The sequence below is a fragment of the Pinus tabuliformis genome, chromosome 3_1 (assembly GCF_031772625.1).
Source record: "Pinus tabuliformis cultivar Carrire ecotype Pingquan chromosome 3_1, CPIR1, whole genome shotgun sequence".
Lineage (NCBI taxonomy): Eukaryota > Viridiplantae > Streptophyta > Pinopsida > Pinales > Pinaceae > Pinus > Pinus tabuliformis.
In genome coordinates, this window is record NC_142301.1 from 229,009,550 (window position 1) to 229,015,549 (window position 6,000).

Sequence of the window (6,000 nt, forward strand, 5' to 3'; positions counted from 1 at the left end):
TTCATATTTTCATTTTCGAAAGTTATTAATTTTATGTATTTAGAGTGAATTTGTGATTAAAAGTTAGAGAAATAACATGTATTTGCTTATACCTAAAAGTGGCTTGAGTTTGATGACATGTGTAGATCATTTGGAAGCTTCCAAGGCACCCTTATGTGGCTTCCCAAGATCAAATTCGAATTTCAACTCAAGAGGTGGACCATATTCCAAGGAGAAATATCATGGAAATTTTGATGTGTCATGGGATTTGTATCTAGTATTTAGGGATAAGTTGAGACAAGTATTGGTCTAGTAGATAATTAAGGGATCTACATTTTTTGAGTAGATATCCCTAATTCATGTATAAATAAGAGGAGCATCCTTCAAAGGAGAAGGGAGGAGAGAACATTTATCAGTTATTCATTAGCATCAGACTTATGATTGTTCATTCAACATGAATAATATCAACTTCTCCAAATCATAAGTTATGAGCGTTGTTTGATTCTTAAGGTGTGATAGTTGTTCATGTGTGCTCATTGAGGAATGGAAGGATACCCATACTGAGATAAGTACACTTTTTTGTAGAGTAATATTGTGAATATACTAATTTTAATTATGATGTTCATCTTATTTCTTTGTTGTAAATACTTGTAGAAAATTCCAGTATGAATTCATGTTATGGTCATGTTTTGTTGTGTGAAGGGTGATCTCCTTTCAGTAGCTAGTTTTTATGTGAGAAGGACAACCAGGATCTCCTCAGTTAGGAGCTTCTCCTCCATGAGCAAGACTAAACTGAAACAAGATTTACTTTCTTATATGCTTTCCTAGATTACATTTATGTGAAGATTGATTTCCTTTCAGTAGCTAGTTTTTATGTGAGAAGGACAACCAAGATTTCCTCAATTAGGAGACTCTTCTCCATGAGCTAATTGAACTGAAAATAATATTTACTTGCTTTTATTTATATGCTTTCTTTCCTGCTTTCTTAGGTGTTTGGCAATGTTATTATAGGAATATTGTAGAAGGACAATCAGGACTCTTGAACAAGAGACTCTTCTCTATCTTCTAAAGTAAAATAATTCCATTGATCAAACATTTTTATGCTTTCATAAAATAGATATGATAGTTTAGATTTGTAATCTACATTTCCATTCTAAAAAAACTTCCTACACCTGTTTCATTTGAGGTCCCATATATTTTGGTTTGCTTCTATGTTTACGAAACCCCTGGGCTGATAAATTAAATGATAGGGATTTAGTAGACAATTGAATCGCTCAACAATGCACTTTTACTATATTATTGGAGTGGATGCCTAGGTTGCATTAGTATGAAGATGCCAATGTTCCTTTGGGGTTTAATACTACCCCCCACTCCTATTCTCACCACCCTATTACCACTCTTTGATTTTCCGAGGTTGTAGAAACAAATCACAAAGGTAGCCACAAACCTACTTTGGAATCTCGGATCTAGCGCTGCCAGCTTCAGAGAGGGCTCTCTCTGTGAGATTTAACTTTGTTGTTTTAGATATTAGGCTAGCTATGAGTGTTCAAAGTTTGGTTTTAAATTGATTTATTGATTAAGTGCCTGAACCTTCCATTGGGTTATGGAGTCTACAGTTTAAAGGGGGCATGTTTCATATTTTAGAAGGAGTTTCATAGGGAAAGGTAGCTAAACTAATCGGATCCATTATATTTAAGTGAAATGGAATGGAATAAAAGATATAAGTTCAATATACATTAAAGATAAATTAAAAATTCCTTAACATGATATTAGAAGAAAACATAGAAATTACCTACAGCCAGAAGCAAAGTTTATTTTTCAACAATTTATGTTCACCAATTTTCTGTGAATTAATTCAGATTTCAGAAAAAATAAGGATGGAAACAAAGTAATAAAACATTAACATTGAAAGAATGTTAAGTTATTGTATGTTCTATGCTTAGAGAAATTTACTTATTTTTCTTATTAAAATTGGCAATCACATGTACATTAAGTAAAGTGCAGATAGAACATTAAACAATCGATAGAAAACAAGCCAAGACAAGAGACAAGATGTGGTGGCTAGCCAGGGACAAACCCCATTATGGGGAAACCCTTTGATCAAATCTTCTTTTATCTTCAATAATTCAGTAGAGAGAAATAGTACAAAAATCTGATTTACATTAGCGGTAGCAAACCCTAGATCAACCCTAAACTAGGGCAATCGATATCTGTCAAACGGGTGGTCAGATCACCTTGATTCCTTCACCAAAAAATGTGGCCTTCCAAGGATAGTCAGTTTCACCTACTGCGTAGTCCAGAGAGAGAGAATGATAGTCAACATTGGTCGAAGTTTCAATCTACAGTTGCAGCCCTAAAATCTATGTCCTTCCTTCCACACATGTGAGAGAAGAGTCTTTTCTGCGCAGGAGAGAGAAGAGACTCTTTTCTGCACAGGATAGAGAGAGATATGTTGAGAGGTGAAGTGTACAAATGAGGAGAATACTCCTTGTATTTATATGCAAAACATTGGGGTTAAATAGATGTCATTGTTGGGCTTTTGAGCCTACATAAGTTGTTGGCTGACTTTGACAATTAGTCCATAATCAAAATAAGTTCATATCTCCATAAATACTTATTGGAATCAGATGATATTTAGATTAATCTTACACCTCTGGACGAGAGGAATCTAGTAAAAATATTATCATCAATGAATAAGGTGACCCACATGAAGTTTGGCCCTAGTTGCCAGTTTAAACACTCCCTCTCAACTAGGGAGAACTTCATCTACAATTTGGCAGACCGTCACTGCCGTCCATCCATCAAATGCATTGTCCTGTATGGATTGACCCTTCTTGCTCTGCTTTGCTTTGCTTTGCTCTGCTCTACTTTTCTTAGCTCTAATTTGCTTGAATTATGAAGAAGAATAAATGATCGAGGATGTATCATACCATCCTCCACTAACCCGAAGTTAGTCTCAGAGTGTGTACCACTCTCACTGGTCCCAGACTAGTATCATTGATCCCAAATCAATGAAGGTCATCCTAGCATATGAAGTACGGTAGACACAAAGATGCATCCATCGGTACTACTATGGTCCCTATCCTTATTTCCCTACTCATTGATCAGATGAGAGGTACTTCCCATGAGTCCCAGATTGCATGGGTAGGATGCCTCAACAGGAGAACTAATCATCCTATCCACAAGAGAGCGAATCATCCTGTCCACAGGAGAGAAAATCATCCTATCCACAGGAGAGCAACTCATCCTGTCAAGTGGATGCCATGGAGAACTAATCATCATGGCCCACAAGAGAACGAATCATCCTGTTCCACAATCACCATGGAGAACACGTCATCCAGGCCCACAAAAGAACTAATCATTCTATTCCATAGTCACCATGGGGTATCACATGGGAAGATTGAACCTTCTACCCTATACCAAGTGCACCAACAAGGGATGGTGAGTCACCCTGTAGTCATATGTCGCTCCAAGAAGTACCCCGCACCCCCCTAGAGCTCCCAGAGCTCAGTAAATCATACTTGACCCTCATCAAAGGGTCTCTGAATGACACCAAGTCATTCTCAGAAAGTCAGGAATTTGACCTTTCCTAGGGTCTTTGCTAGAATGTCTATGACTTGTTCATCTGTACCAATATGTTGGAGCCTTATTGCTCCTCGCTGCACCATATCTTGAATATAGTGGTACTTGATATTGATATGCTTGGAGCGATCACGAAATACTGGATTTTCGGATAAATGGATCCCGCTCCGGTTGTCACATAGAATCATGGTGGTATCCAATGTAAATCCAAATAGCTCACTGAAGAATTTTTGCAACCAGACTGTGACACAGGAGGCCATGCTAGTAGAAGTATACTCTGCCTTGGTGGTGCTCAAAGCCACCGAATTCTGCTTCTTGCTCATCTAGAATATCGAAGCATATCCCAATGATAAACAACACCCGAAAGTGCTCTTATGTTCCACCACATTTCCTACCCAATCAACATCAGTATATCCAAGTATTCTCACATCTCTGGCAGTGTATCTTAACCCATACGTAATTTTTCCATGAAGATATCTCAATAGATTCTTGGCACTAATCTAATGTATGTGGTGAGGTTCAACCATATGTTAACTTGTTGACTGCAAAGAATATGTCTAGACGGGAGTTCACTAAGAACATTAATGCTCCGATGATTTGATGATACTCAGTGGCATTTTGTAAAACAGGTCCAGCAGCACTACCACTTAACATTTTGAATTCAAGCTCCATCAGAATAGTTATGGGCTTGTAGTCCACCATACCGAATCTTTCCAATATCTTCACCATATATTTTCCTTGAGATAGGAAAATTTCCCCTGGCTTCTGCCAAACTTCAAGTCCTAGGAAATAGTGCATCAGTCCTAGGTCCTTCATTTCAAATTCAGAAGCCAACCCCCTCTTACATTTGTAAATGGGAGGGTCTGCACCTGTTAGAAAGAGGTCGTCAAAATACAACACCAGTATGAGAGGTTTGTCATCTTCAACCTTGAAGTAAAGGTTGGGATCAACTTCACTCCTAGTGAATCCCAACTTCATCAAGTAGCTATCGATCCTCTCACACCATGTTCAGGGTGCTTGCTTCAGCCCATAGAGGGCCTTCTTCAACCTGCACACATGAGATTTTCGATCATAAATCTCAAATCATTCAGGTTGCTCCACATGGACCCCTTCCTTGATTGAACCATGTAAGAACGCGGTCTTAACATCCATATGATGTAGTTTCCATCCTTGTGAAGCCGCAATGGCTATGATTGAGCGGATGGTGGTATATCTGGCAACAAGTGCAAATATCTTGCCATAGTCTATACCTTCCTTCTAGGAGAAGCCATGAGCGACAAAACAAGCCTTATACTTTTCCGTACTTCCATCAGCTGCATGCTTTATCTTGTAAAGCCATTTAGAAGTGACAATTGTCTTGTCCAGGGGTCTGGGAACCACTTCCAAGACATCATTCTTCACAATAAACTCATATTCTTCAGTCATAGTATCCTTCCATACTTGATGCTTGACAATATATGAGAATGATGAAGGCTCATTTTGAATGATCATGCTCATGATGGTCAGGTATCCTTGATACCTATTTGGTTTCTTACTTTCATGAAAGGTTCCTTAGGGGCATCGTGTCCTTCAGCATCATCAAGTGTCCCCCTAAGCCATGAAGGCCTCTTCCTAGAATAGGAAGGCTCAGGTGGAGGAGGATCAATAGGATCTATGGGTTCTTCCACATTGGGCATTGTTTCATCATCATTTTCTTTCGGTTCCCTGGTGTCAACTTCTTGAGAGCTCCTCACTATAGGAAGATTGTTCACCTTGCTGAGAGCCATATATTCATCAAAGGTGACATCATGACTAATCATGACTTCCCTTTTACCGGCTACATAGATTCCATATCCCTTAGTATTTTCACTCTAGCCAACAAAGATTCATTTCTTTCCAGATGCACCCAATTTTTTCCTTTTATCTTTCAGCACATGAAAATATACAGGGCTCCCAAAAATTCTAAAATGAGATACATCAGGTTTCCTAATGGTGAAAATTTCTTCGGGAGTCTTGGAACCCAATGCTTGATGGGGGCATCAGTTTTGTACATATACGACATTGTTTGCACTTCAACCCATAGAAACCTTGGAAGTCTTTGATCATGGAGCATAGCACGGATAGCTTCCACAATTGTATGGTTCTTCATTTCTGCTCAGCATTCTGTTCAGGAGTGTATAGTGTAGTAGTCTCCTTCTTAACGCCAGCCTCTTTACAAAAGTCATGAAACTCATTAGATTCATATTCAGTCCCATTATCAATCCTTAAGAGCTTGATCTTCTTTTTGGTTTGATTCCCGATCAAGGCTTTGAAGTGTCGAAACCAGGAGAACACTTCATCCTTCTTTTTGAAGAAATATCCAAGTTTTGCGAGAATAGTCATCTGTAAAAGTGAGGTAATATGAATATCCTCCCAAGGAGTTCACAGGCATCATACCATATATGTCCGAGTGAACTAACT